A 23,033-nucleotide genomic window follows, 5' to 3' on the forward strand; every position below is an offset into this window, starting at 1 on the left:
TTCTTCCTTTTAACTTTTAGTCGAGCTATATATAGGCATACGGGTCGGTAGGTTTAATGGATGATAAGAGCAAGAGTGAGGGGAAAGAAAAACTTTCTGATTCCTTATCATCGTGCCAACTAATTAGTGACGACGACAGGGCAACCATGACAAAACTTGTTTGGAGGCTGACAAATGAAGCATGCCAAAGGTAACCAAAACCACGGGAAGCATAGGAATTATTTCTATATTTTTCTTTATGCTTTTGATCAGTGACAAATTAACACTGTAAATATTTTATTGCAGAAAGACATTTCATTATATTTAGAAGAAGAAACAACCACATACCACCGATTAGTTGGTTGAAGGCTGATGGTTGACACTCATTTTACGGATTTGGTCGCGTGCAGATAACTGATGCAAATATAGAGGCATCTCAATACCACATGCAAGATGACCTCTTAAGGTGCTAATTATTATCCAGTTAGAAAACTTTCAAATTTTAAGTCTTTTCTAAGGAACATTCCAGAAAGCAAAGACAAATTCTCACCTTCCAAGAGGGTTAATTATACAACATTTGTCGGGTCTGTTTCATTCCATGCCTTTATTCAGCAATGGTTTCAGGGTCTTTCTTGTCCTCCTTTTTAACCATCCTTATCGCAAGAAGTCGTCAAGAAATCGACTTAAAAAAAATCGTGTTATTGGATGCAGCCTAGATGACCTCGCGGTCATTTTTACTTTTTATTGTTTAGAATGCAATTTCTCATTTGTGACTGCTTTTGCCGCACTTTGAAGAAATTGATTGAAAATTAGTGTGTCTCTAATATGACTGCCTTTTTAGAACTTGATCTGGGGTAATGCTTGCTTATTGACTACTACAACGTCGTATATTGAAATGTCGCATCCGCCGTTCCTGTCAATATCGTGAGTATTGAGAGTTTTGCGCACTTAGAACAAAGCATAGTAAAAGAAAATACGCGCATTGAAAGCACAACGCTGACCAACTGAGAGTTTATTATTTCTTCCCTTATTCGACGTCGCACAAATGTATTTCACTTTTACCGCAGACCCCTCAGTACAGATGACGCTTAATAGTTTCCATTAATCCGCCAAGTTGAAGAGGCAACATAGCTGATAGATTGCGACTGGCCCGTACCTATGCTTCCACTTCCTTGCCAAATGTCTAGAGACACTGGGTGTGGCATAAAGTCCGCAGGGCTAACCTCATCGACGGTTCGCAGTGTCGGGTAAAGTAAAGTTTCGGTTTCCCGAACTTGCCTAAGCGCTGCCGTCGCTATCTGCAAGCCGTCGGCTTGTAATATGACTGAATGGCTGGCGTTCCTGTGGACAGTCTAAGCAGGCACCCCAGACATGCATAAAGCTATCGTATAGCCCGGAGTTTTCGTGAGATTTTAGAGCTGACCATCCAGCCAAACCTTTTATTTGCAAGGATATTAATTAAGGCCACTCGATGCATATGCATCGAACTAAATTGGATGAATTAGTCAAAACTGCATCACTTTATCCTTGTGTCGACCTATATCTTCTCAACGTTGCCCTCCCACCTTAATTTGGTAGCCCCTCACAAACGCCATGTATAGCTCTTCAGTTTTTTTAGCACTATCACGGGAGCGTCTATCAAGCGGTCGTTCAGCGTCCCATGAGGGACTGCAATACCGCAACTGACGACAATGTGCTCATGCACATACTCTCGGGGGCAGGTATAGCATAAGAGCTGTACCTACAGTACGAACACTCCTGCTTTTTTTTTCCTCCATGGTACTGACCCACTGTAGGTCGCCGGAAGCACTTAAAACCGCGACAACACAAACAGAATTTTATGCACGGCCTAGAGAATATAGCTTGTGTAGAAGTTTTGGCGAGTTGGTGGTGGATTCTTCTTAAACCAGTGTGAACAATCCGGCATAGCGGCTAGCGCACAAAGAAGACGCACACAGAATGTAGTTAGACAGGACACACGCTGCCCTGTGTCCTCTCTATCTACCTTCTTTGTGCGTCTTCTTTGTGGGCTAGCGGCTATGTCGGATTCTAGCAATCAATTAGCCCAATTAAGAGCCTTGGCAGTGCGATGAAGATAGGGACTGAGGTGCACAAGGGTTCTGTTTTACGAAGAATCAAATACAGGTACTGTTGACGACACGAGCATGCAGCATCTACTTTAGCCGCGAATAGAGTTAAGTATGAAATTTCTCATTCTCTTTTTATATGACAGGACGGTAATGTGCGTAGTGACGGTAAACCACTTTCAGATGCACTGTGTTTTGCAATTGTTTTCTTGGCATGGAGTTTCTGGAGACATGCTGACTGAGTTCTTTCTGGCCTATCCCTTATATAAATGGTCTATAGACAGTCTAAGACATCATATCAACTATATTGCCTTTCTATAGATATTTCTTTTTCTCTATTCATAGCCTATAGAGTGTCTGTAGACAAAAGTCTACTGAAAGTGTATGCCCATAAATCTATAGATCGTCTATAGATTGTGTATGGGATTTGTATTGCCTATACACTGTTTTCTAGGATTCGTCTATAGACAGTCTATGGACTTTATAGACAAAAGTCTATGGACAGCCTATAGACTGTCAAAAGAAATTTTTGTAAGGGATCGGCCCTTCCGCAAAATGAAATTTTTATCAATGTGGTCTAGATTTTATCAGGTTTGTGTGAATGACAGTGATGGTTATGCCCACGCGTTCATCGCTTATAAAGCGTTTCCTTAGTTTCGAAGAACTTCTTGTTGGGCTAGTTGGTGCATGGTTGTTCTTAAGACGAGTTGCGCTCACAAAAAAAACAGACGCAGGAAGAAAACAGGAAGACGGAAAGAGCGCTCTTTCCGTCTTCCTGTTTTGTTCTTGTGTTTGTCTTTTTGTGTGCGCAACTCGTCTTAAAAGCGTTTGCTTTTTTGGTCTCGAGTAAACAGTTGAAAGTCTGCGCCTGTGTTGTCTTTTTCAATCCTCGTTCTCCTGTCCTGTCCCGTTCTCGCGGCCTTAATCTTTTTTCTAAATGAACCAACTAGCATCCAAGAACGCTATACTATATCGTAAAGGCATTTCACGGTCACAAAGCGCACACAAGGCAATCTTATCTTTAATGAATCTGCAAGCCGCCACTGTAGGCAGATGACAGTTTGGGCTGCGCATTGTCCACGCCTATCAGAACCGCGGCGGCTTATGTGTGAGGCGGCGTCTCCAAGCTGGTGATAAAGACGCTGAGTTCCCCCTTAGCTCACCTGAAGTTTCCGCAAGAATAAAATAGAAAACGCTAGCGCATAATAAACGCCATGCTACTTCGAACTGAGCAGAATGGGGCCACAAAAAACTCCTAACATATAAGTCTCGTACACTCCTTTTTGCGCGCAGGTTTCACATAAACTGGGATGAAATTTCGAGGCCCGCAGGGCAAGGAAGTTGGAGAGGTAGTAAATGAAACGACTTAACTATTATTTGAATAAGTGAGAAAACAATGGGGGCTCGTTGTCTAGGCACGTTAACGGACCGATTAACAAAGCGTAAAAATTTCTGATGCTTGTTCTTTTTTTTTGTAACCTGATGATCGCAAACGCTACGCAAAGAAAGCAATATGGTATGATATGTCGGATCAAAGACCGAAACACAGCCAAAAAGTAGAAGGAAATTTAGCTTGGCGAAGTTTTGATTCGACGCAAAGTTCAGCGGCGCTGAATACGCTTCTAGCATCCCAAACATTGTCCAATTTCAGTGAAAAAAATACATGCAAGGTGGCACTAGTCAACCTAAGCACAGCAGGCAAGAAGGTAGGCCGAGGAAAAGAAAATCAATAACGGATAGAATAGTGGGGACCAAGACCCCGGCAAACATACTCTGTCTTCTGCTCGATCGGTGTCGATTCCCGCAGCCGCTACTTGGGGACATCGAGACAGATCGGCCATTGTTTAGAGTTCATCCCTCATTAAATGAGAATTAGGCGACAGGGTTACGTGTAAGTGCAGCCGCCGGTATTCAGTAACTCACTAGTCATAGTGCGCATCTTTTCCTCATTTATCAAAAGCTGACGTCGAGCCACTATAGAACTATGACGCAAAATACGTATAGAAATGTTTCAGCTAGCCAGGCCAGGGAAAGAGGTTTCTCAGGCAAAAGAATGAAGCTGCTGCTTGTTTCCAAGCCTAATGATATCACTGGCGAATGCACGTACGCTCAGTAAGAATTGTGAAAGAAGGAAGTTGGATATAGGTGCCTGGGAAACACACGTGCACATGGGATCGTTATAAGCCGAGTAAAATGGGTTTCAGTCGAAATGCTGTTGGTATATCTAAAAAAATACTCATCACCTGTCATGCGGAAATGATCCGTTACTCAAGCTGGATGTCTAACCTATGGATTCTTAAAATGAAGGTTGGCAGCGAGGATTTGATGAAACATGCGTATGAAAGTAACGCAGATATGTCCCAGCGGAGCATGCTTCACATGCCAAAAGATGAAAAAAAAAAGCTCGGACTTCGCTCTCCGAAGAAGGTGACAATGCGGGAAATGTGCGCGTATTGGACGAGCCCTGTTTTTTCCGGAAAAGTCGCTGCATTTCTAGCCATTTAGTGCTTATGTCTGCTAACATGAAGCCTCCAAGTCTTTCCGGGGGGAAAAAAACGGAAGAAAATGATGCTTCAGGACGCTTGTAATTCTCCTGAGTTGGTTGTCAGACGCCAGAGTTCTCATTTCATATGTGTTTTTTTCCTATCAAAATATACTAGATATTGCCGCGAATCTTTATAGTGTTTGTTTGTTCATTATTCAAAGCTGCCAGCATGCCGCTTTATAGTTTCGTTTGCGATGCAAGGCGCAAACAGATTTATCTCGATTGATCGCATCCAGGCGGAGCCGATTCTACGTTGTTCCAAACTGCTGTTGTAACTTTGCACGTTTTATCTAGAAAGTTCGCTATAAGCTTTAAATTGAGCACTGCCGAGAGCGGCTGGCATTCTATTGTTAGCGCGAGTCAGCCCAAATAAAGAGTTTTGTTTAGGCGCCATTTTTGCAGCCTTTCTGCTTTCCAGACTGCAGTCACCACTTCGTGACAATATACCAAACTTGAATCGCTGCGAGTTATGAGGAGGGCGCCTCTACTATAAATATAGGGCAAATACGCAACCTGGACTGTTCTTTTTTTTTGGTTTTTGTCACATTGAGCTAAAATACAGTATATGGTTCATGGTTTATGGGTATTAACGTCCCAGAACGACTCAGGCTATGAGGGACGCTGTAGTGAAGGGCTTCGGAAATTTAGACCACCTGGGGTTGTTTAACGTGCACTGAAATACAGCAGATGGCTCTGTAGAAGCGCAGCCATACAAAATGGTTTCAGGATGGGGCCATGATAGTAAACGAAAGAAATAAGTAACCCTTGGGAGAAGCCTACAACTGACTGTGCATTCTGTGGTTTGATTTTTCTTTGAAGTAGTGAAGCGTATTGTTCTAATTATCCAACATAAACATTTGTGCTTGTATGTCTTCAAACCAATAAAGCGGCTAGGCGTTGTTTAGGTGACAGCATAAATTTGTCTGAAGGCAACTTTAGCCTCTATTTATTACTGCCTGCAAATATGAGAAATGAACTTTCGGCATGGCCGCGAACTGCTTGCTGAAACAGGAGCCTCTAGGGTTTGGTCTAAGCGCAAAAAATACGGCTGCCTTTAGTCGGGGGTGGTTTCGATGAAAGGAAGTTGCTTTGCCCCTTACACATGGCAATTATATTATCCAGTCTTGCGATAAGGCAACTTCGATGTCGCTGGTTTCGTATGAGTCCACATCTGGTAACTACACAGCACCGAAGGCACGGACGAGCTCTATGTAAGTGCAGAAAAATTTACGCCCTTTGCAAAATATTTACAGGCCGTCAAGTTTGCTTTTTGGTGGTGGCGCACGGCTCTACTGGTGCCGTGAGCGCAGCACATAGTTCCAGGAATAGGGGAACTTTCCACCTCACTCGTGTTAGGATCACGAAAAAAGTCTTAAGATTGAATTCTGGGTCGTACGTTTTGTTTTCTAAAGCTGTACGGAACAATGCATTATTTTGTGGTGTTTTGTTAGTCGCGATATTTATTTTTGGTGTTTCGCTCATCACATTATGGTTATTAATTTTCTTTCATTAGAGTTTTGCAATTATTTCAAATTTATACAAGAAAGCGCGATCTTCTGTGCACTTGTCAACGGTGTCATCTGCGCTCCTCTGTGAGCGTTTGCATGACGAGCCCAATATGTGCACTGAGACGATGAAAACTGCCGGGGAAACGGTTTTGAGCCGATAACTGTAATCATCATAGTAATTATGAGTCACCGTGCTGTCGTCAGGAGTTCGTCTCCTGTTAACATTGTTTTTTTTTATGTGTTAGCGTTAGGACACCAGTTATCTGGAAGAGTGTGCACGGTTGGCGTATGAAGCCTCGGAGGAAAGCAAAGTGTAGTGAGAGATGTCCCAGGAAGGTAGAGAGAGGGACACTTGGAGGAGAAAGAGGGAGAGACGGTGGCAGCAAGATAACGGATGGTGAGGGGAAACATGAGAGGATGCAAAGTGAAAAGAGGAAAAGGGTGAGAGGGAGTGGTAGAGGGAAGGAAAAGAAGAGTGAGGACAGGGGAAAGTGTAGAGAGAGGGAGTTGGAAGGAGACGACGGGTGGCAAGAGGGAAATCGCGGTTGCCAATCAGATTCGAAGGGTGGTGACAGTAGCAAGCGGCTACAGCATGGCACACTGGGATTGATGAGTTGGATCAGGCGAGTGGAGGGGGAGCACTGCGTGCCACACGGTGAACTGGAACATGCTACCTGAGACGGTCACGAGGGAACACTAATACTAACGCATATTCTACTACAAGCATCTCAGTGATCGTCTATGACTTTTTTTCTGTCGCGCTATAAGCCGCTTTCTCATAGCACACCATAATATTGAAATGGGTTTCCGTCATCCCAAGTCAGAACGAGAGCACGGTAAAAGCGGTCATAGTACGACCGACTGGCTTAAAAACCGAGGGAAGATTCCTGCAAGCGATGCAGGAACGCAAAAGGGAAGAGGAACCGCTGCGTTCAGATTTTAAGTGGAAGTTACATTTTCGCAACGTGAACTCTCACCACATGAAGGCCAAAAAAAGGTAAAGAAAGAAAAGGAACGTTCATACAGCGTTTTCCGAGAGTTTGAAGATCAGCAAAATACTTCTTTCCGTGACCTGAACCGGTGCGCAAGTTTTCTCAAACTCGAAGCACTCCACGTTTTCAGTGGTTTCGTAGCAAAAAGCTAAAAAAACGGCTATAAGGGCGCGAAACGCCGCGGGGTCTCATTCCTTCGATCGATGCCTTCCTGACTGGAAGTGCCGCTTTGAAGAACGGAAATTGCGTATTGAGCTCTCAAGCAACGCCTGCACCGATAGCGCCATTAGGCGCTAGTTGAAAGTGCCCGCCCGTTCGAACCGCGCTTAGACACAAGAGAGCGCCGTTCGCACCTACTTGGCGACTGACTTAACTGCGAGGACCTGACGTGACTTCAAGGCAAGCTCAAATATCGATCGCCGCACGACCTGCACGAGCACTTAAACACGTCGTACAGTCAGGCCAAAACGTAGAAACAGAAGGAGAGGGGAAGGAGGAGTATAGAATTCTGGAATTTATATTGTTGTCAGCGTAGTTGTGAATTCAGAGCGTATGGTGTGGCATAGGCACACAGAAAAGTAGGAATAAGTTAGCTTAGTGCACTTCGTTAAAGAAATGAGCTCTAATAGAGAACTAAGCGACCACCCTACATGATAAGCATACCATACCATGATAAATGATAATTCACCTCGCTCACTGACTATGATAACATTTCTCCGGCTTGCGACAATAACTTTCGTCAATCACACGGTAGCTGTTTTTCAGCGGATACAGCTATTGTTTTCGTTAACTTCACTACCTAAGAGTGAAAAAACTTGAAGTTCGCTTAAATTTGATGGTGCACGTGCTGCAATTACTTTTCACGTCACACCTATGTCGGACATGCAAGGCAACCACCCAAGAAAAGTGCCATTTACCATGGATAGTTTCAGTAAGGCGACGTACAGTTGTGTTGTCCGGATATTCACATTATATACAAAGATGGCCGCCAACCTACAGTATGACAGTTAAGAAACAACGGAAAGGTTATCAAACTATAGAATAGTTGTGAAAAACGCCAAAGCGCGCTTAGCGTGTTTTCATAATTATTTGAAGCCCATCCAACATCAGGTCACTTTTTCTGAGCGCTCAAACAGTATATACTTTGGTATCTTCCTCGACTTTGTGGTATATTGGAATGCACACTTGTCCAGTATCTCCTATAATTTTACTTTGCGTCGAAAAATTTCTACTTTACAGTACTCGATCAAGACACTTTGTACACAGTCAGAAAAGAGATAGCGAATACTTCTGCCTATCTTTTCGTTGCTAAAAACTCTACTAGTGTTGGTTCTCTTTAGGATTTCAACTTGATAAGGTAGATAACATATCAAATCTACGGTGATCTGTTTTGACGCGGTACTTCTGCTAAGAAAAATGTTACTATAGTTGCCTCTTAAAAAACGCCCGATTTCAGTATCTTATTTCCTCGAGTGGTCTTGCTTGGGTATCGTTATCGAACCGTTGTATGTCTCTGCTGCACCTGTGTGGGAGCTTTGTGCGAGTTGTCTTATTGTGCTGCCCATAATCTTCTCTTTCTGAGAACACAAAGGAAAACTGTCACAAATAAACAGGACACGTGAAGAGGCTAAACAAACAGAAATATGTTCAGTTTTTACACGCTGTCCTTTTTAACATATTCTCAATATCACAACTATTTTGACACGTGCGCTAAGCGCGTTTAGGTGGGTAGCTGTTTTAGTGAGAATGTACTTATTTCCGCATATATTCCACTCGATGCCTGCTTCCGAGCACTCTTAGCTCCATCAATGCACAAGCAGATCTAGGAATTAGCATCAACCAAATGGTACTAAAAACGAAGTGTCTCAGTATTTGTTCACCATCACAGATTTTTTGCTTCGTTGGGTGAAGCGATACGTATGAGCCATGCGTGAAAGCATGTAATACAAAAGATAGAGTAGAGGTTCTGCTGCTGCAATTTTTCGGCTGTGATATAAGAGCCTTGCGTTCATCGATTAATTTTTCAAGCAGTTCTGCAACATCACGAGTTATTAGTTTTGAAGCAGGAGGATTTATGCATTCAATATTAAAAACACTGCGCGGAAAACAAAGAGACAGGATACAAAAACCGACTGTTACAGACGCAGCCGAAAATTCAACTAGTTTTGCCATACAAACTACCAATCTCCTGCTCTTGTGTCTTTTTCTAATACTGCGAAACCAATAAAACGAAAAAAATTTGGCAATGAGAAAGAAAACTCTTCAATAAAGAGCATATTTTCGCCAACGCCTTGCCCTGTATGGTGCACAGGTGCAAGTAGTTATAATGAGCACTCTGAATATTAACTATAGGCAGCGCTCGGCTTAAAGGTCAAGTGCTGCTAAAGCAACGCGTCGTGATGTTTATCCTTCTCCTTTTCCAATTGCTATGTCTTCAGGTGTGCTTGGATGCAGCCCTTTCACTGAACTCCCTGGAGGTGTCCATGGTGTTTTCTAAGAATTCAAGCCCTGTCTGAATTGGTCTTACAACAAGCCCAATAGGTTCTATTAGGTTTTGTAGGGAAATAAACAGCGGACCAACTTTCAATCGCAAACAGGCAAAGGGCTTATGGATTTCTTCTACTTAGTCAAAAAGATTGGCGTCACTGAATCAGTGCGACTAAGCAAGCAAACTTAAGGTACGGACACACTGGCGGCAAAACGCGCGCGCCACGCCGCCGGCGGCAAGCCGCTTGCCGCGAAACCTGCCGAGGCGGCAGGTTGATCTTCCGCGTAGAGGATGGGTCGAGGAGACATTTTCGACGGCTTGCCGCGTGCCGCGGAGCAGGGAGACCAATGAGTGGCGCCCGGCTTAGTCACGTGGGGAGCGTCTGTGTCGCCACCTTTTGGCTCCTACCAAAGTTACATTCCAGCAGTGGCAGCGGAGCCGCGCGCGCTTCTCCAGAAGCAGGGACCTCTACCGGTTTGGCGTGAAAAGAGCTTGCGCGGCGGCGCTTTCCCGCGCACTCCTTGCCGCCAGTACGGCCGTTCCTTTCGCGCCGCTAAATGTGCCGCCAGCGGCTTGCCGCGCTTTTTTCCGCTAGTGTGTTCGTACCTTTATGCGAACCTTGGCTGTCATTTCGCCGTTCCAAGAAAGAATTGACGCTTGTGACGTCAAGTTTTCAGAGGGAAAACATCAATCGATTTCAGGACCCTGCGTGTTCAATAGTGATGGAAGGAGAAACTCATTATTTGCGTTGCGGTTAGAGTGCTTTTGTCTTCACTTGTGGTCCCACGCCAAATATGTACGAGAACAGAATAATTGCAGAAATTAATACAAAAGCGCTCAAGAAAAAAATACTTATTTCAAAGTTAGTCCTTTGAGATTTTTCATGTATGTTAAGCCATATAAAGGAATGTGTACCAAAGTCAGGTTCATTAACAGTCTCAAACTAGACCTGCTCGTCTTTTATTGGTTTTGTAAGCGTTTGCCTCACTTTCAGTCTTCTTTGTCCGCGTGGCGAGCACTCAGTAGGCTTGACTGCGAGCAAATCGATTAGAGTAGCGGTGCAAGGTGAACTGAATAATCGGAATTCTGGATAGACAGTAATGGCATGTAGTAGAGATTAAAAAAGATAAAATACTTTTATTCAGGAGGATAACTCTGTGTGTTTGTACTCAGAAATCTGAATGCTCGTCTGCTTGTTCTTCACTTTTAAAGCAGACGGTTCGTTTGGCACAGCCGTCGTCACTCCCATGGGCCGATGTACCGTCAACATGTTTCTTTTTGCGCGACTTTAACCAGTCAAGACGACAAGCCCGAGTCGAAGCTATGAAAAAGCACCACGGTGGACGCGAAGGCGTGTTCTATGTCGATGCTGCGGGTCCCGATCAGGGAATGACGGCCGTCGTGGTAGTGCACCAAAACAAAACAATGGAGGGACTAATACTGGCTAGTACGTACTGGCTGCGTAAGAATTGGCGATTGCTTGCTCTAGCTTCAACACAAACTACCTCGGAATACATTGTTACCAATTCACAGAAAGCGTATCGCAATTACCTCAGGGGCACGATCGCACCGATAGCAGCTAAAATCGTGAAAGATAGCTACACGCGTGGCTACCACGCAACACAAACACTTAATATGGGTACCCGTTCCCCAGGGCATCCCAGGGAACGAGAGCGCACATGCCTCAGCCTGAGCATTTCTCCCCCGGGCACCCAGTACGGTTGTCGTGGAACCTCCTACCTCCAATACTAACTTACACCGACAAACTTAAGCACTTAAGATTATCCCGCCGGGTATACCCTCCGCCGGCTAACACAATAGACAAAGGAGAGGAACTACACCTTCCGAAACAACAGACCAATTCTCACAACGAAAATTCTGCGGGGAGAAGGCGGACGTGCATCATATGGTATGGGTCCGCCAACAAAATCAGGCGGTCACTATTAATAACCAGCCTAAGCAGGACGGGTGGGAGGCAGCTCTGACCAGCTCGGACGAAACGAGTCGAAAAGAATTGATCAAAAGAGCCCGGGCAGCAGCCTACGACAATGGCGTTCCGGCATGAGAGCTCCAACCGCCACTACAACCTCCTAAACGATTTCATTAAAATATTTTCAGCCCCACCACACTCCCTCCTTCATATAAAAAACATATTTGATCGTTATCCACAAAACACGTCTAACGAGCCACTTCGCTAAGAGAAATGTACAAATAAAACAAATATTTCATGTACACCATTACAGTACGATCTCGTCTGCACTTATCAGGTTGTTGTGAGATGTTTAGTGTTTCGGACGGCGGCAGCGTTTCGTTGGAGGCGAAACGCAAAGGCGCCTGTGTGCTGCGCGATATCAGTGCACGTTAAAGATCGCCAGGTAGTCGAAATTATACCGGAGCCCTCCACTACGGCACCTCTTTCTGCCTTTCTTCTTTCAGTCCCTCCTTTACCCCTTCCCTTACGGCGCGGTTCAGGTGTCCGCCGAGATGTGAGACAGATACTGCGCCATTTCCTTTTCCCAAAAAGCAATTTTCAGTTTTTTCACCTCCATCCCTATTTCGTTTGTTTGTTGCCTTTAATAAAGTCAGAACACCTGACTGGCGCTTTCCTGTTCTTAAACTGCCCTGTGACTTGTTCCTGTCCAATACTTATGCATATATAGCCCTAAATAAAATATAACCAGTTGTGTGCGCGCGGCAAATCTCTCTGGGCTCCATTGTGCAAAGGCAGTGAGTAGCGATGAAAACAAGCGCAAGCATGGCGTCTAAACCACGAAAAGTTTCTTGCTGTTTTGTAATTGCTATCCGAGGTTTGCGCAACAAATAGAAGTGCACGCGTTTTGCCCATGTAATCGAAGAACTAGAAATAGGCGTCTAATGATCTCTCGTTGCCAGGTGTACGCAAGTGCAGGTCGATCTTCACAGGCGTAGAATGGTGCGTTTTGCGATATATTTTTTAATCATATGGATAAACAAAGCCGAGACTCAGCCGAAAGCCAATGCAGAACTTCACCGAAATAAGCGCAGCTTGTTTTTTATGACTGTTTCAAGCGTAAATGTACATCTCCTGCAACGATTTGACCTTGTATTTACTCTTTATAGGTGAGCAGAATAGGATTTAAGGACTTGATTATTTCGCTTAAAACCTTGTAAAAAAATGACGAAGAAAGCGAAAAGCGAGTAGAAAGCTACCATAACCCGACACACCAGTCTAAAAATTTATATCAGTCGGGTCGTCGGGATAAAACAAATTACCCGTCAGGATACGGTACTCGTAATCCCTTCAGCACTAATTGTGCGCAAGAAATAAGATTCCGAACATGGGAGAAAATATAAACACAACAGCCAAGTATTTAACTACTGAGAATTTTATTGGCTCGATTTGTGCAAAAATACCCGGAGGGCTGCGGCCGCACCCTCCTGGTTCGAGCTGCGCGTGGCGAAATGTGAAAGTATAGTCGGAAACAAAACGGGGGTGGTCACTAAAAGATAAACCTACTTGAAAAAACTACTTTACTACAGTTCATTTTTGCAATAATGCTCGACAAAATACATGACCATAGCTGCTTCGTTGATTCATCCGTACCATCATCGTCACCTAGATAGGAGATTCTGCCCGGCACACCTAGAAAAATTCATTGTTCTTGTTGAGTAGACTCGAGACGCCTTCATATTGCCCCTGCACATTGATTCTCGTGGCACGCAGGCCTGAAATATAGGTCGCTTTTCAGGTGGTTTAGACGACCGCCCGGTAGCTCTCGCTCTAAGGTATACTGAGTAAGCTAGTACTAGCGGTTCATCAGAGTAAGAACACTTAGGAGGCGGCATTTTTGTTTTACGGTTGAGCTACTAATAGTCCACTCTGGCTCTAATAACCGCATATCAACCTCACAAGACGCGTAATTTTTGTTTCAGGGGAAAAAAAATCGAAAATCAGAATTTGTAACTACAGCTGCTGCTTTTACGTCACTTATAGACATTTGCAAAAATGGTTCCCTAGATATCGCCATAATTCTATCAGGACTCTCGTGTGCGCTCGATGCTATCATGGCGGAAGCTGCAGTGAAAGCGGTTTATGACAGCCCAGAGAGGAGGCGTTTTTACGACTTCCTTGCCCGATGCAAAGCTTTTATCTAGCTTAAGCATAGCCTAATTTATATAGGGCACTACTAAGCGGAAATTCTGTCCTAAAGCGCTCATAAATGGTGTTTTGAATTCGTCCATGCTTGCGTAAAGTAATTATTAATCCTAAAAATACAGAGTTATTGCAGTCTAGGCAGCATGCGAAGTCTTTATGTCTAGATTCGGTTATAATGTGGGTGGAAAATTCGTCGCATTCGTTATCTGAGACAGATTTGCGGTAAACAAGCATTGCATATGCCTACTCAATAGCTTCTGCGGCAATAGGGCGATAAATCGATACAAAATCGCTTAATTCTCTGGCTATGAGATCAATATTATTTCTGAAATTCATTGAGAGCGTAAAGGACGATGAAACAAAAGTAGATGACGTTCCTAACTGCTCTAGACGAACTGCAGGTAAATTCAAGATCGACGAAGCATTCCGGTGGCTTCAAATCGTTCAGGGCAACGTGATGTGGGAAGAGCGATGAGTGTTTTTGCGATAAGCCAGGAAACAAATTGCAAACGTTGAACTCGCATTGGTCAGCTACATACCTGTTTTTGTTTAATTTGGTCAATACAAACTCTCCAAAGTTTGATCACTTCACAGTTTTGTTTTCAGGAGTTGTCATTTCGCATAATAACATCAGCTACCAAATCATTGCGCAACCATAGATATCTGTTGGCCTTTTAGCAGCGCCGGTGAATCCGTTCTTTACTGATAGATACAAAGAATCGGAAGTCATGATATTAGTTCCTTTACTCTGAAGTTTGATCTTGTCCTCCCACACTGTTTTCTTTTTGTCTTAACTGGAATATAATGTGCTCAGTATACTGCCCGAACTTTGCAACATTAAGAAGTTGTATAACACAAAAAAAAATTTCTTTTCTTCTTTCCAGGCTGCACCCGCGGCGGGGAACGGTTACTGTATACAGCTCAGCACGCCTGAGACGGTAAGCGATTTATCATTCTGTTGTGCTATGAATGCGAAAAAGTGGCTATAGGAAGTCCAAGAAAGTATCAGCTTGAGATATATCGATATTCAAAATCTGAGTCGCGTTCCTGATTTCTTAATGAGTACTGAACTCAGGACCTGCCGCGTGTCTTGCAACTGCTGGTATCAGTCTTTTTGAAAGGAAGTTTTGCGTAACAGAAAAAATGGCTCCTTTATAGTACGAAAATAATAGCACACAGAGGACGCCCGACAACGCAGCTTACGGTACTTGTACTTTCTTCACGCCTACTAAGAATAAAGGCCAATTTAGCCATACATGTCTCATTGATGTACATTCGCCCAAAACACCTGGTTAGCTCTCTACAGAAGTGAGATTTGTGGGTTTCCTCAGTGCAGCTTGATATCTGGTTCTTATCTGGCATCTGTTATTAAGCTTCGCTGAGTTTCTTCAACAACTGTTGAACCTGAAAGCGAGCTGCGCTGTGTCCACTTCTTAGCTTCGAAGTGTGCTGCGAGCACTCAGGCCGTCCCTGTAAAGTTGCTTCTAGTATGAATGCATCGTTTTACATATTGAACCTTATTAAACTGAATAGCGAATGACCTTGACAGGCTGCGTTCCCCGACTGTGCGTTAGTTGCAACCTATTTGCGTGCGTTATCTACACCATTATAAAGGCAGTCTGTTTGGATGCCACGTGGACTATCGTCGGCGGTCGTCAATAAACCATGCTGTGGATGCAGTACTTGAACCCTTCGAGATTCATACCCATCAAGAAACCAGCTTGAAATACTCTCACAAACTCAACGTTCGAACTAAGACGAACCGATGAAAGTAATCAGAGTAAACCAGTCCCAGTGCATGGGTATAAAGTGAGGGATCTTTCTCGTTGTTTCGGGTATGAAGAGGCACAGCCAAGTTATTATAGCACTGTGTGACCTATTTAGGTGTCCTAAATACCCGCTAAATTGGCAGTAGTCACGCTGCGAGGGGAATAAAGTGAATTCAACGCCTTCTAGTTAAAAATTGCGGAAAGTCGCATCCGGCCTGACTGTTCCCTGATTTATCACGTTCATCCTCGGAAAAGCAGTGACACACAGAGAATAGTAACCATACCGCTTCTGTCTACCACATTATTTCTATTCACGCTGGGCTGCTATTAAAGCAGCGTTCTAATCATTTCAGAACCTAAAGGACGATGTTCGCTATCATTTTTTACATTGTGACTTGACGATATTTTTTCGTGTGTTCGCGCTTCCTCTGTCTACCAGGTTTGTCGTGCTGGCCCAGCCGGGCTTTCAAAGTTACGGCGCCTCTAAAAAGGGGGCTCTGTTCATACCGTCCAAAGTCTGCCTCTTTTGTTTGCTGTAATTCACGCACGGGTCCGACAAAGCCATTTTATTGCCAAGGCTCCCACACTGAGATGTTGATGAATGCAAATTTCAGTGCACAGAACAAAAGCTACTGTGGTTAGTAAGGAATGTTTCAAACCTACCGTTTCCCAAAGATGCACACTATTGGTAGTTGTTGGTCTATTTTTTGAGTGAAATTAACATCTTCCAGTGCACCCTGGCCTCAAGGCCTCAGTAAATTGGAAGCAGTGAAGTTGACATGCTTGAGAAGTTGATTGACGCGTATGTTTCACTCTTTAAATGGTCGCCATGTGTGGCACTGAAAGATGGTAGCCGTCAGACGGTGGGAAATAGTTGAATTTGTAATCAAGATTGCTAAACACGTTATTCTCTTAGCTGCTTAGCACGTGATTAGGTGAAAGAAAACGTGAATGTTGTGGATTATGTACTTAAACCTAATGAAGACGAGCGGATGATAAGAGTCCTTACTTATCGCCCGCTGAAACGCATGCTTTAATAATGATAGTGCCTTTTTTCCTGCTCTTTTGAAAAACAGTTTTCTGCCGCACTTAAGAACTTTAATGTTTTGAATGCAGCTTCAGAAGCAATGAATACTGGCTTTCTAATTAGTGTGTTATTATGAAATTAGACGGGAAGATTTAATTAAAACGAAATCTTGAAAAGATAATAGGGGAGAAACATTGCACACGGAATTGAAGAACAGCCTTTCTCTAGCATTCCTAATGGTTTTATTAAAATATTAATCTTGAATGTACTCGACTTTGCTTGCCGTAATGAATGATTTACTGTCATCTGTTATTGAAACGTTACCGTAACATGCCTCACAACATACAGTGCCATCGATGAAGTTTCCATCATCGTCTTCCACCGTTGTGTGACCCGACACCAGAACAGAACTGCGGTGCCGTCTTTATTTTCTTCGCCGGGTGGCGCGCGCTACCCGGATTCCCGGCGGCACCCAAGAGAGGGCTTTACAAGGTCGTTTTTTATTTAATAACGCGCTCACAACTGGACTGAAGCGAATATGGATGCAGTTAATTATAATGCGAAAAGCTTCCTTGCTTTGCTACCGGAAGGTAAAGCAGCAAAGAACCCTCTCTAAGAAGCAGTCTTTCGGGACAAGTGGCATCACATTTGGAATGTCTGGGGACCTTAAGTTTCTTGCAGTGCGGCTGATCAGTTAGCTGACGTATGAACTTTATGAGGTGAATACAAATGTTGCAAGACTACTTAAGCAAACTGCCACTTCGCACAGCTATATTGGAGCAAGATTGTCGAATTGAAAATAATGCAAAGAACCCCTGTTTTAAGGGAATATACTTATTGCCTTTTCAGTTGTGTTATCTGATTTGTTACAAAGCTGAAACTAGCGGTTCGTTTGTGTGTGCGCGCTTTTTAGTGAGGCCAGCAAGAGATGCGGACATACTAAACTCTAATGTTTTCCCGCTTGGTTTGACCGTTTACGAAAGCAAATTTAAACATAAAAACCCGCTTTACCAAATGTGAAGAAAACTGCATAGGTTTGTTTAGCGCAACCCGACAGGAGGAGCAAGGAAACTTGATGGGCTGCGCTAAATTAATTTGACTATGTGTCACCACCTAGGCCAACAATCTAACCACTGCGGCATATCTTTATCTTATTCTCTAAGCCAAAATATCGCCTCTGCAAATTACCAATCAGCTAGAAGTAAAGGAAGTTGAAGAAATGATCGGACTTCAGGTGCTATCTTTCCTTTGTGCAACTTGGCAAGCCTCAAGATTGATACTTCTGTATTATATGTGAGAGGTTCTCCTTTATTGCGAATAATAGTCAGACAATCAAGTCGACTGTCTTTATACTTGAGTGACAATACCGTAAAATCTGCTGAAGGAAACACGATATTTTCTAAATCGTCTGTAATAGCAGGCTTTCAGATCCTATGCTCATAAATTCCTTTGGAGGTCTTACACTTGTGCTCGCAAAATAACGATAGTATTTGTGTCTCGCGCGCAGGTGCTTGCTTGTATCTCTAGAGCTTCAACGTGTACACTGCTGTTATATACGCGAATACGCTCTCGATTACACCTCATCGAATTCTTGTAGACCGCCTCTCTTTGCCGCCGAAGTTCCTTGCGTGGAAGCGCTTACCTTTTCTCTAAGCTGCAATTTCTCCGACGCACGTTGAAGCCTAAATTAGAGCTCCTCAGAGGGAACATGTTGAAAGGCTACCGGAGGCGCGCGGCACGTGCGTCTTGAATTTGAAAACTATGAAAGGTTTGAAAGCTACGTGAAAGCTGTGTGCGTACGAGGAGGTTTTTAACGAAACCCGAATCTCACCGGACTGCGCCGAGGCGAAGCTAGACCAACGTACTTTCAGGAACACAGGCAGGTAATTTGCCGAGGCGGGGAAACTTCAATTAGACCGCCATTCTATCGCTTTCAGACTCGGAACACGCGGTAGATGCCAGTGTCAGCGTGCTCTTTTAGAGCGGATAAGCTGGATTGCGGGCTTTCGCGAGGGACACTTTAGAAAACACAGCTCCCGCGTGTTCCACTTGAAGTATATATGATAAGTTGCGTGACTTGACTCGTTACCAGGACAGACTCCTTGCATCGGCACCTCAAAGGAAAATGCCGCCAAGGCATTTTCGCTGAGGTCCTGGGCGCGCTCAAAGATATGCGTGGCAGCTTTAGCCCTGTGCTTTGCAACTCATGGTAACCGAGCACACGACAACGTTTATAAATCAGTGGCAATGTTCTCACTCAAATAACTGTAGCGTAGATAGATAGATAAAGAGGAGGAGGGAAAGGCAGGGATGTTAACTAGAAAGGGGTTCCGGTTGGCTACCCTGCACTGGGGAAGAGGAATTAAGGGACTAAAATGAGGAAGAGAGAAGGGGAAAAAGGCATAACACACACACGCACAACGCTGTCACAATTTGTCACTCAATCCAGTCGCTCACAAGTAGCCAAAGAGTGCTTTGTATGCCTTGAGGGCAGTCGACTGCTGTGGCCACGGACCGAGGTTCTTTTGCTCTGTTAATGGGCGAGGATCGAGGCGCTCCAGGGTACAACACAGTGTATATCTTGCACTCACAAATGCAGAGAACTCACAGAGAAGATGAGCGATGGTCTCCTCACAACCACAGCTTTCACAGGCAGGACTGTCGGCCATCCCCATCCGGAAAGCATAGTGGTTGGTAAAACCAACACCGATCCATAAACGGCATAACAATGTTGCTTCACGACGTGACAAGTTACGTGGAATACGAAGGCGCAGTCCAGGGTCCAGTGCCTTGAGTCGGAGGTTGCAAAACTCTCCCGTGTTCCACGCTGAAAGTGTGAGCTCAAGCGCCAAAGGGCGAAGCCCACACGCAGCGTCAGGTCTTGATATTGGGATCTTCACTGGAAGTCCGTAGTTGTGAGCAGAATGCGCAGTCGCATCGGCCTGGTGATTACCGTTAACTCCACAGTGTCCAGCCAGTCATTGAAAAATGATGTCATGACCTTTGGATACGGTGCCGTGGTACAGTAGACGGATCTCAGCAACAAGCTGTTCCTGCGACCCGCGGCGTAGCGCAGTTTGCAGGGCTTGAAGGGCTGCTTTAGAGTCGGTGAAAACCGTCCAGTCATGTGGACGTTCTTGACTGATGAACTCTACCGCAGCCCTTAAGGCTGCGAGTTCCGCACCAGCTGAAGATGTTGGATAGGTCGTCTTCACTTTCATGAAGATGGATCTGGCCGGTATCACCACCGACCCCACAGAACTGGTCGAGTGAACTGATCCATCTGTGTAAACATGTATGCGGTGACTGTGGTAAGAATGCAGGTGATTCAATGTCAGTTGTTTTAGAGCGGGCAAGGATACACCAGCTTTCTTCGTATTGCCAGGATTATAGAGGTGAACCCGAGGTTCATGAAGACTTCATAAGGGTGAGCACGGTCTTGACGCAGGGGTGAACTCCGATGGAAGATATGCGCGATGGGCTTCAATGACTTTGGCGAATGAGTATGTGGACTAATTATTGGGAGTGTTGCAAGGTGATGACAGGGAACCCGTGTGAGGTACCGAATATGTGTTCTCATGGTGTCAACAGCAATGTATGTAGTAACAGGATGTTGCCGGGCAACAATACCAGTTGCTGCTGTTGATGCACATTTAGGCAGTTCAAGGCAGATATAGAGAGCTTGAGCTTGCACACTTTGAAGACTGTTGATATCTGTCTTTCTAATGGAACTGAATATCGGAAGACTGTACCGCATGTAGCCCAGAAATAGGGAACGGTACAGTTGTAGCATCGAGTGCACTGATGCGCCCCGAGACTTTCCCCCGAGGAAAGAGAAGACGTGGACAATCGCAATTAGTCTCTTTCTCATGTCGTAGATATGTGGACTCCACGAGTGGTTCCCGTCGATGACAACAAGGAATATGTGGCTTTTCTCATAGGGAATGGGTTCGCCATTGATGCGAATGGTGTAACGTGACATTATTTTGCGTGTGAACGCCACAAGTGAAAACCTTTCGGTCGAAATGTTCAGGCCCTGCAAGCGAAGATAAGATGTCAATATCGATGCCGACTTTTGAAGTCTTGCACGAACTTGAGGACGAGTTACCCATTATGCCCAAATACAGATATAACCTGCAAATACAGAGATCTGAGCAGATTGTGGCAATACGTCGACCAGGCCGATGAGAGCAAGGTTGAAGAGAACTGGGCTCAGCACTCCACCCTGAGGGACTCCGCGCGAATTTCGGTGTAAGGACGTTGGTTCGTCCGCAGTCAGGACAAAAAACGACCTCTCTAATAAATAGCTGCGAACCCACCTGAACGTGCGGCCTCCGATCTCAGCAGCTTCCATTGCGCCCAAAATGGCCTGATGCGTTACGTTGTCGTACGCGCCCTTGATATCCAAAAACAATGCCACGGTCAATCTTTTCAAACTTTTGCTGTGTTGCACCGACGTTACAAGGTCAACCACGTTGTCGATAGAAGAGCGGCCCCGTCGGAACCCAGACATGAAGGTTTGATAAATCTGATATCGCTCCAAGTACCATTCCACACGTGTGAGCAGCATTCTTTCCATGGCTTTGCCGACGCAGCTGGCGAGTGCAATTGGACGGTGTGATGAAAGGTCGAGCGGTGATTTCCCTGTTTCAAGAAGTGGAACCAGACGACTGGTCTTCCAATCATGAGTAACTATGGCAGCGGTCCATTACTTGATATAAGTGTCCAAAAGAGCACGTCGAGCTTCTTGGCCAAGGTTGGCAAGTGCGGAGTACGTCACACCATCGGGCCCTGGTGATGATGACCTTCTACAACAAGCCAGCGCAGCATCAAGTTCTTCCATAGAGAATAGTGCATCCATCCGAGAATCCCGTGAGGGTGAAACATTGTTGCAGTGCAGCGTTGCGCCTGGATTCAGAGGGCCTGTTATTATTGCGCAGAAATCTTCGGCTACCTCAACCACACTGCGCCCTTGGTGGAGCGCTACGGATTTGAACGGGTAGCGCTGTTGAGGGTACGTGCGAAGACCCCGAATTACACTCCAAACGCGTGACAAAGGCTTCCGTGGATCAAGTGTTTGGCAAAATGTCCTCCACCGTTGTGCTTGCAGTGCCTGTATTCTGAGCTGAATCTTCTTCTGTATGCGCCTAGCATCTCTTAGGTCAAGGCGCGAATTTGTGCGTCGGTATCTGCGCTCTGCCCTGCGCCGTTGTGATCGCAGTCGCTGCAATTCGAAGTCAAAATCGGTGTAGTTAGCGACAGGGTTAAAGGGGCAGGTGGCGTGTTCTATCACCTCCTTAATATTTTGTTCAAGACCGGTCGAGAAGCCCTCTGTGCAAGCAGCCTCCATAAGTAATTTAAAAACTGTCCAGTCAATGCGCTGCCTACACGTGGCTGGGGAAAATTTAGAATGGCCGGTAATAATCAGATAGGTTGGGATATGGTCGCTGCCATGGGTTTCTACATCCGAAAACCACCGCACGCTGTTGGTAAGGCACTGTGAAGCGAAAGTCAAGTCCAAGCAGCTGCTATTAGTCACCCCTCAAATATAGGTCGGGCTTCCGTCATTAAGGCACTAGAGGTCATGGTCAGAGGCGAAGGACACAAGCTGTCTTCCCCTAACGTCCATCCTAACGCCTCCCCACATGGTGTGATGAGCATTGAAGTCACCCATAATGACCGACGGAGCAGGTGTAGCTGCCATCAAACCACTCAACCTTCTGGCGTCGAAACGACTTGATGGCGCCAAGTACACCGCCAGTAGAGTATAAGTCAGGTCTCGGCTCTTCACTGTCAGGCAAACGTACTGATTGTCTTCGTTGGGAGGAACTGAATGTTGCACATATGTAAGTTCACGTCGAATGTAGACGATGACTTTGCTAGATCTGTTGCGCGTGGGTGATGCAAATGCCTCATAACCGGATATTCGCAAAATTTCCGGGGTCTTCGGTTCACAAATCACAGGAATGGGGAAGTGCGTCTCGTAGACGTAGTGCCGTAAACCGGAAATCCGGGGCTGGACTCCACGAGCATTCCATTGGGAAATGGAAGCTTGCTTGACTTTCTTTTGAAAAGAAAGATCCGAGGGAGCCATGATGCCTTCTACTGGAGAGCGGCAAGAACTGGATGTAGCGCGTCCAGCACTTGAAGTGCGCTATTTGCTGCTGGCGTGCGTAGGCTGGAAAGCAGAGCACGCGTGGCGTTCATTAGTGACGTTAGTATTGCAATCACTTGCATATCTGGGCCATGGCCTTGATCGTGCCTGTTGGCTGGATCAGTTGTAGGCGCTGCACACTGCCCTGAGTGCGCCCACATCCCTGACATAGTAGGCGTAGAAGGCTTTGGCAGTGGTGGCCAAGTTGCATCTGAGGCAGCAGGTCCAGCCACACCAAGCGCTGGGCTCCCTTGATTTGGTACGGTTTTTGGAGGAGGCGGACATTATGCAGTTGCGTTTGGGGCATTCTTCTCAAATGTGACTGCTTTCTTTGACGACCTTCGGAACT

General features: G+C 45.1%; 1 protein-coding gene across 2 annotated transcripts in view; it reads left to right on the plus strand.

Annotated features, from left to right (window-relative positions):
- LOC144124927 (5-hydroxytryptamine receptor-like) overlaps window positions 1-23,033 on the plus strand; it is a 370,208-nt gene that overhangs the window by 162,599 nt on the left and 184,576 nt on the right. For both annotated transcript variants that reach the window (XM_077657878.1, XM_077657877.1), the window contains exon 3: window positions 14,619-14,672. The gene's annotated coding sequence lies outside the window, so the exon portion shown is untranslated. The remainder of the gene's footprint in view (window positions 1-14,618; window positions 14,673-23,033) is intronic.

Source organism: Amblyomma americanum, chromosome 3, assembly GCF_052857255.1.
Source record: "Amblyomma americanum isolate KBUSLIRL-KWMA chromosome 3, ASM5285725v1, whole genome shotgun sequence".
Lineage (NCBI taxonomy): Eukaryota > Metazoa > Arthropoda > Arachnida > Ixodida > Ixodidae > Amblyomma > Amblyomma americanum.